Genomic DNA, 9435 nt, shown 5'->3' on the forward strand with positions numbered 1-9435 from the left:
TCCCCGCAGCAGACATCGTCACGACAAGAGGCTGAGGAATGACGCCTTGTTGTCCTTTCAAAGCAAGCCTCCACAGTAGACCTAGTGGCGCCGTTCGGCTGGAGACTGACGATCGGTTCCTAGAAAAAGCCAACCCCGCTGCTGCAGCTGGCTCAAAAAACTTTGCATGCCGGCACCTCTGCAGACCGTTCCTAACAGCTCCTCCATGGCCCGGAAAATCTCGACTATCCAGTGCTGACAACCGCTGGGCAGGAAGAGAAAGGCTGGTGGCAAGGGGGTGATGCCTTGGCTTGCATCAACCACTCGTGTAATGATGTCACCGCCCCAAAACATCCAACAAGGACAGGCAACTGCAAACGAACACCACAACACGGCTCTGCGCCGCGATGACGTATCTTGGATCTCACTTTAGACCCGCTAGGCTTCGAAGAAAACATAAGTGCAGAAACAAAAAATGCTGCATTTCGCTATCCGAATTTCTTTTTTTTTTTCTGAAGGAATTTCATGGTGGACAAATTGAGCAATCATGGAGGGAATCATGCTAAATGAGAGGGAATCTTCTTGGCTTAACCAAATTAACAATAACAACCCCAAAATTTAGGCGGGATCCCTAAACGCAGAATTCAAATTAGCCTGCTCAAACCGTCCGCACTGCTATACAACTTTCCCTTCTTATATCTAACGAAGAATGTTGTACTCTTGGAGAGTGGGGCTCCATCGGAGCAAGCGGCCATTTTTGTGTGACATTTGATTGAGCCACGTCAGAGGACAGTGGTCGGTCTCGAAGATGAACTTCGCTCCGTACAAGTAACACGACAACTTCTGGGCTGCCCAAACCAAACAAGCGCATTCCTTTTCTGAAGCACTGTAGGCTTCCTATTTTACAGTAAGTTTACAGCTGGCATAGAGGATAGGATGTTCCTCATCACCGTCGCCGACCTGAGTAAGTACCACGCCCATACCTCTGTCGCTTGCGTCGCACTGAACATTGAATTTCTTTGTGTAGTCTGGCGCGCCAAGCACAGGACAAAAAACGAATAGCGTTTTCAAATTTTGGAAAGCGTTCTCTTTGTCCTTATCCCAGTGCACGCTATTCGGTGCTCCCTTCCGGAGGGTGTCCGTTAATGGACTTGCCATTTGCGAGTAATTCGGAATGTACCGTTGATAGTACCCCACAAGTCCCAAAAATGAACGAATTTCTGTTTTCGTGCGCGGCTGAGTAAATTCTCCAATCGTAGCTATTTCAAGCTCGGCTGGCCGTCTCGTGCCCTGGCCGAAATAATGAACCAGATAAGCAACCTGCGAACAGCCAAATCTACACTTTTCCGTTTTCATCGTTAAGCCGGCGTCCCTGAACCGTGAGAACACCTGAACCGTGAGAAGCTAAATGGCGCGTTCTTCATCCCAAAGCTGAGTGCGAGAGGGCGAAAAGTGCTTACAGGTGAGATATATGCGGCATAGCGGTTGGTACTTTCTGAAAGGGGAACTTGCCAGTATCCCCGCACGAGATTTATATTTGAAACGCATTTAGCAGTGCTAACTCTTTCAATTCGTACCTCAATGTTGGGTATCGGGTACAGCTGATCCCTAGTGATGGCATTTAACTTCCTGTAATCAACACACGGACGAGGGTCCCTCTTAGGGGTTTCTACAAGTATTAGCGGTGACGTATAGTCACTCTCAGCGGGCTCAATAACTCCCAACTCTAGCGTGCGCTTTATTTCTGCCTCCATAATTTCTCTCTTTCGTGGAGACGCCCTGTAAGGTTTCCAACTTACGGCTTCGGTTGATGTCAGCTCTATTTCATGCGTTATTACTTCGGTTGTACCTGGCCTATCACTGAATCTGTCGAGACATTCCCCTAACAGCCTTTTTAGCTCTCTAGATGCTTGGGTCTAAAAGAGTGCGAGCTTACCGAATGTTTTACCACTTCTTCCAGGCTGGTTGCACAGTTCGAAGTCGCCTTACGCTCAATAAACTCGGTGCTAGTGTCATCCTGCTCCTTGATGGTACAGTTAACGACTCCGCTCCGCTTTACGCACAGCTTCATCAAATTGCAGTGGTATATCCTCACCTCCTTCCTGCGAGCATATAGTTAGTATCTGAAAGTTCATGCAACACTTGAACGGGCCCGTCCCAGTGAACTTCAAGCTTGTTCTTTCTTGAAGGTTTGAGGATCATTACCTGGTCTCCAGCGTTAAACGTACGAAGCCACGTATTCTTGTCGTAATATAATTTGGCGTTCTTTTGAGCTACTCCGATGTTCTTTTCCACTAGTTCTTGGGTTGAACTTAGCCTTTCCAGTAGATTTAGCACGTATTCTACTACTTTTGGACTCTCTCCTCTTTCCTCCCACATCTCTCTTAACATTCTCAGTGGAGAACGGAGTGCCCTTCCATACACTAGTTCTGCTAGCGAGAACCCTGTAGCCTCATGAGGAACTGCTCGCAAAGCAAAGAAAGTGGCCGGAAGACAATTCTCCCTGTCCTCCTTGTGTTCGTAACAGAGCCCCCGCAAAACTCGCTTAAGTACTGAATGCCACTTCTCTACACTATTTGACTGAGGGTGATAGATAGAACTGTCTATCAACTGTACTCCGCACGTTTGTAAGAATGTGGAAGTCAGTGCGCTGGTGAATACTGACCCTTGATCCGTCTGAATTTCGGTTGGAAACCGAACTCCTGCAAAAACTGTCAAAAGCGCGTCTACTACTTCGGTGGAGCTGACCTCCTTCAGAGGTATTGCTTCCGGAAACTTTGTAGCCTGACATAGCATGGTAAACTAGTACCTGTAACCCGACTTTGTTTTTGGTAGAGGCCCTACCGGGTCTATCACAAGTCGTCTCAAAGGTTCTGTTATTGAGGGCACTACCTTTAGTGGAAGTTTCCATGTCTCTCCTGGTTTACACGAGCGCTGGCAGGCATCGTATTACCTCCCAAAGTTTTCTACGTCTTTGAAACAACCAGGCCAGTAGTATTTCATAAGCAATCTTTCCTTTGATTTGTTTATGCCTAGGTGGCCGGACCACATATTTCCATAAAAGAGACTCAAAAGATCCTCCCTGTACTTAGTAGGTACGACTAACTGATCTAGAATCCTGCCCTTTCGGTCTCTGTAGTGCCGATACAACAATCCTCTTTTTTGTATTGTCACGTTGCGCCTAGCAATGCCTTCTTTAGCTGTGTGATGTAATTTAGCTAAGCTGTCATCATTATTTTGCTCGGCTGCCAGTGACTCTCTGTCCACACATAAGAGCTGATCAAAGTTCTTGGAGGCCGGTGACTCCAAGAACGACCCTGTCTCGCTTGCGATTGCGCCAGCTGGCTCTTCTTGCAGGCGTGAACTTCGACACCCCAGTGATACGCTATCATAGAGCTGGCAGGCTTTCCTCCACCGTTATATTGACCCTCGAGCCTAGTTCAGATTCGGTTACTGAAATTACCTCTTTTGCTACTTCCGCTGGAGCAGCTTGTACATTTCCAGCCAAAAGCGACGCGATTTTACGAGCTTGGCCTCGCGTCAATGCCTGTACTACGGCCTCTTTCAGTTTAAGCCATTTGTCACGCAGTAAGTGATCCGACCAATTCGAAAAAATGTAAAGGTACTGCAGCGACAAAAATTTGGAAACTGCAGCTTTAGTCACGAGCTCCCCGAAGGGTCCACTGATTTTGACTTTGGCCATGGGCAGTGTTGCATCTGGGTCGCAAGCCCCAAGGGTAGCGTTGGCCTGGCGGCCTGGGGCACAGCTGGAAGCATCCGAAGGTCCTGGCAAAAGATGAGTCGACTGCTAACAGAACAACTTGTTTATTATAGCATCGCAAAAGAGCGGCCGGTCAGGTCGACCGAAGTGGAGACACGGGAGAGCACGTTACTCGACGGAAGAAATCGGAGCCTCTCTCTTGGCGTCCGGGGGCAGCTGCTTTTATACTCTCGCAGTTGAGGGCAAGAAGGAACGGCTCTGGATGGGGCGCACGTGACAGCGCCGCTCGGGCACGTTGAGTGACGTAGTGACGCATCCGCCGGGCCGGTGCCGATCAGATCTCCTCGCTTCACACTTGGGGAGCTCCTCTCCCCGGCGGCCGCGCTTTGACAAGCGTGGGCACCAACATGCACACACACTCTCACACACATACGAAGACACGTGGCATTGAAACATGCCTGCACGCGCTTGGCGGGAAGCGTTGCGGCAGCGCTGAACGGGCCAAAACGTCCGCCGCTTTGAACGAAGCCCCGGCGTCCGTTGCATCCGCACCGGCTATACCGCGCGTCGTAGGCGAAACGTAACAGACCGCCCCGCCGGGAGAAGGAGATCCCGATGGTCAGGGGACTGCATCCGCTGTCCGGAGGGATGTCGCTCGATGATGCTCATAACCGAAGTCGGTCGTCCTTCGGCGTTTCTTGAGCGCAGCGCACAGAGAAGGCCTCGTTCGCACGTTCAAGTTCACACAGGACACTGCAAAGTGACTTCGGGAGAGTAGCCATTTTTGTTCTCGTTCCCAGCAAGCGTTAGAGCTACGCCGAAACTCAACCGCTCAGTCAGCAAGCACGACACAACCCTCACTAAGCCCTGCCAGGCCCTTTCCCCATTTATACTACTGCCTAGTTCCTTACCGTAGTCTAGCAGCACTCAGAACGCGTCCACAAGTTGCAAAATTGCACTAGAAAGCACGTCATGACTTTGAAACACTAAACAAAAGCAATATGGTAAAAATCCTGCCTCAGGAAGAAAAACATCAGTAACAAATAACTTTCAGGCTGATTCCTACATTAGGGGACTCGACTTAAGCCATCGGCGTTACCGTTGTGACTCCCCTTTCTGTAACGCACCTCAAAGGAATATTGTTGCAAAGCGAGGCTCTAGCGCAGGAGGCGGCCATTTTTGGGAGAGATGGTCTGCAGCCATTGGAGAGGGCAGTGATCCGTCTCAATGATAAACCTCGAGCCGGCTAGGTAGCATGACAATTTCTGAACGGCCCATACGAGACACGCACACTCTTTCTCGGTGGCGCTGTACGCCTGCTCACGACTGGTCAGCTTACGACTAGCATACAGGACGGGGTGTTCCACTTCTCCATTTTCCCGTTGGCACAGTACAACGCCCACGCCTCGCTCACTAACATCGCACTGAACAACGAACCCTTTTGTGTAGTCTAGCGATCGTAGCACAGGCTGACTTGTTAGGGCGCTAAAAGCTCTTTCCTTTGTCTCGTCCCAGACGACTGTTTGGGGCTCTGTTTTTCTTAGAGCATCCGTCAGGGGAGCCGCGATATCAGAGTACCTGGGGATGTACCTCTGATAGTAGCCGGCGACACCTAAGAACGACCGAATATCGGTCTTCGTGCGCGGTTGCGGGAAGTCTCGCACAGCGGCCACCTTTATTTCAGAGGGGCGGCGACGACCCCGTCCAATCACGTGACCGAGGTAGACAACCTCGGCCTGTGCTAACTGACACTTGGGAGGCTTGACTGTCAAGCCCGTTTCGCGCAGGCGGGTTAGCACTGCCCGCAAGTGTGCCATATGCTCAGACCAGGATGCGGAGAATATCGCTACGTCGTCTAAATACGGTAAAGCGAATTCTTCCTGTCCCCGCAACACTTTGCCCATGAGGCTTGAAAAGCCGTATGGCGCGTTCTTCAAACCAAAACTCAACACTTTAGTACGGAATGTTCCCATTGGTGAAATGAACGCCGCATACCTACTAGCCTCTTCTGTAAGTGGAACCTGCCAATAACCCCTGACAAGATCTAGGGTGGAAATAAACTGGGCGCTACTAACTTTCTCAAGACGCTCCTCGATGTTAGGGATCGGATAAATTTGATCCTTAGTGATGGAATTAAGCCTGCGGTAGTCGACGCAAGGAAGAGGTTCCTTGCCCGGTACCTCAACTAAAATCAAAGGGGAGGTATAATCACTCTCACCCGCCTCAATAACACCGAGCTGTAGCATTTTCTTTACCTCAGCCTCCATAATAACGCGCTGGCGGGGTGACACCCGGTACGCCTTGGATCATACTGGCTCTGGGGAGGTAAGTTCTATTTCATGAGTAAGGACAGAAGTCCTACCAGGCCTCTCAGAGAACTGACCTTGAAATTCTTGTAAGAGCTGGTGTAGTTCGGTTTTCTGCTCAGGCGACAGCGGTGCTCTACTGATTAAGTCACTAATGACTTGATCGGTGTCTTCCCTGTTCGTCACTGAGCCTAGTCCCGGAAGCTCGACCGGAAGCTCTTCGGGAACGTTTACCATCATACACACCACTGCTTCCCGTTGTCTATAGAGTTTGAGCAGATTACAGTGGTAAACTTGCTGTGCTTTCGGTTTTCCTGGCAGACTCACCACGTAGTTGACGTCCGACAGTTTTTGAACAATCCGTGCTGGGCCCTCTCACTGCACGTCGAGTTTGTTTTTTAGCGATGTGCGCAATATCATTACCTCATCGCCCACCTCAAAACGACGGGCCCTGGCTGTCCGATCATAATAAACCTTGGCCCTCTGCTGGGCCTTTGTCATTGCTTCGCCTGACAACTCCTGTGCCCTTCTTAAGCGTTCGAGGAGCCTAAGCACGTACTCCACCACGACTGGGTCGTCGCCCCTGCCTTCCCACGATTCTCGAAGCATGCGAAGCGGAGACCGCAGCGAGCGACCGTACACCAGCTCAGCTGACGAAAACTCCGTAGCCGCATGCGGCGCGGTCCTTAATGCAAACATCACCCCAGGCAGACACGTGCAGCTCCCAGTCAGTTTGTTGTTCAAAACACAAGGCTCTCAACACGCGCTTCATGACGGAGTGGAGCTTCTCAACGGAATTCGACTGTGGGAGTACACTGAGCTGTGCAACAGCTTTACCCCGCACCTTTCGAGAAAGGCTGTCGTCAAAGCGCTAGTAAACACTGTGCCCTGATCTGACTGGATTTCCACAGGAAAATTAACGCGCGCAAATATGGACAGTAGTGCATTGACTATCTCAACTGAGCTGAGTTCTTTAAGCGGCACTGCTTCAGGGAACTTTGTCGCTGGGCAGATCACAGTCAAAATGTGTCTGTACCCCGTGGCTGTTACCGGCAGAGGTCCCACTGTATCAATAACGAGCCGTCTAAAAGGCTCCGTAATGATAGGTACCAACTTCAACGGCGCCCTCGATTTTTCCCCTGGTTTGCCCACCCGCTGACAGGTGTCACGTGTCCTCACAAAGTGTTCTGCGTCACGAAAACACCCTGGCCAATAGTACTTTTACAAGAGACGGTCCTTAGTCTTCTTAATTCCTAGGTTTCCGGACCACGAACCTCCATGCGACAAGCGCAACAGATCCTGGCGGTAGCACTGAGGCACGATCAGCTGATCGAACTCCACTCCCCTGCGGTCTAGATACTTCCGGTACAGGACCCCACTTCTTTCCACAAAACGAGCATTTTTCTTGGCGATACCTTCCTTGACATTGCAGCGCATGTTTTCTAGGCTGCCATCCTTTTTTTGCTCGGCTATCAAAGCCGACCGGCTGACTTTTAGCAACCTATTGAATCCATCTGACGTAGGCGCGATGAGCAAATCTGCAGATAGCTCTCCTAACTTTCCCGTGTCGGGCATGTCCTCTCCAGTATCTGGTGCCTTCAACGCTACAGGCTCAATCGTATTCAGTTCGGACGTGCTCAGAATATCAGCTTGCTGCGCCTCCGACCCTTTCTCATTGTTCGACAACGTCAGCCCCGCAACTACCGCATTTGCAGCGAGCTCCCGAACTCTCGATCTGGTTAAGGCCTGAACGCTAGCCTCACCAAACAAAAGCCCCTTCTCGCGCAGGAGGTGATCGGACCTGTTCGAAAATATGTACGGGTACTGGGGGGGGGGCAGCATAGACGACACTGCGGCCTCTGTCTCAAGCGCTCCGAAAGGTCCTTCAATAAGCACTTTTGCTACGGGCAGACACACGCTATGAGGTTCCACGGCGTGCTTGATCCATGCGCACTCGCCCGTGAACATATCGGTTTCTACGTAAGAGGGGTGAACTACATCCATTGTAGCTGCGGAATCGCGAAGCACTCGGCACTCTTTCCCTTTCACGAGGAGGCCTCGCATGTAAGGCTCGAGAAGCTTCATGTTCTCGTCAGTGCTGCATAATGACAAAAACACGACTTTTGTTTTTGTTTCCGGACACTGCGCCGAAAAGTGACCCGGCTTCTGACACGTATAACACACGCGCACTTGTCTCGTCTCGAACCGCTTTCTGCGTTCGGCTTCGGCTGCCGCCGTCTCCTTACGTTCGGTCGGACTGCTTTCACTCGCATCCGCACTACGTGTGTCCCCCCTTGCTCTCATGGGTGTGAACTTCGGCCTCTCAAACTTGGAGCCAAATTCAACCTTTTGACCGTCCTTAGCTCCGCGAGCCCGACGCGTCACAATCTCCTCGGCTAGCTCGGCGGATTTAGCCACCGTACTAACGTCTGGCCTATCCAAGACCCAGTACCGCACGTTCTCAGGTAACCGACTATAGAGCTGTTCCAGCCCGAAACACTGCAGAACTTTCTCGTAGTCACCAAACGCTTTCTCTTCTTTGAGCCACTCCTGCATGTTTGACATAAGCCTGTAGGCAAACTCCGTATATGACTCACTTCTGCCTTTCTCATTTTCCCGAAACTTCCGACGGAACGCCTCCGCTGACAGCCTGCACTTTTTTAGCAGACTCGATTTCACTTTGTCGAAATCCTCTGCCTCCTCTCTCTTCAAGCGAGCGACTACGTCGGCCGCCTCGCCGGGTAACAAAGTGAGCAAGCGCTATGGCCACGTTTCCCGAGAGAACCCCTGCACCTCGCACGTTCGCTCAAAGTTTACCAGGAACAAACCAATGTCCTCTCCAAGCTTAAACGGCCGCATCAGGTCAGTCATTTTGAACAATACTCGTTCTCCTGCACCGTGTGCCTGACTTCCATTACGAGCGCGTTCCATCTCTATCTCGAGACGCTTCATTTCCAAAGCGTGTTGACGGTCGCGCTCTTTTTCTTTCTCTTGTTGCTCTCGCTCTTTCTGTTCTTTACGTTCGCGCTCCTGTCTTTTTGCCGTCTCCGTCTCCTCAATGGTCTCAAGGCATTCCGACAGCTCGTCATCCTTAGCTTCTAACTCAAGAATAGCCCTTAGCAGTTGTGGTTTTCTGAGTTTGTCTGAGACATCCATACCCAACTCTCTTGCAAGCTCCAGCAATTTCGGTTTGCGCAACGACTTCCAATCCATAGCTGCTCTGAATGCTGCTTTTTCTACTGCCTACTATTGTCTTGCCGCAAACTAACCCGGCAGCAACGACAACCACAATTACGAGCTCTGTTTCTGACACTAACAAAAGCCTGGCAAAACTCAGAAGATGAAAGTCCCGCACTCACCAAACTTCGCAGCCAAGAATTCAGCGCAGTCGTTCCACTGCAGGCAACCAGTCATCACACAGGGCTCGTT

Source organism: Dermacentor variabilis, chromosome 2 (genome assembly GCF_050947875.1).
Source record: "Dermacentor variabilis isolate Ectoservices chromosome 2, ASM5094787v1, whole genome shotgun sequence".
NCBI lineage: Eukaryota > Metazoa > Arthropoda > Arachnida > Ixodida > Ixodidae > Dermacentor > Dermacentor variabilis.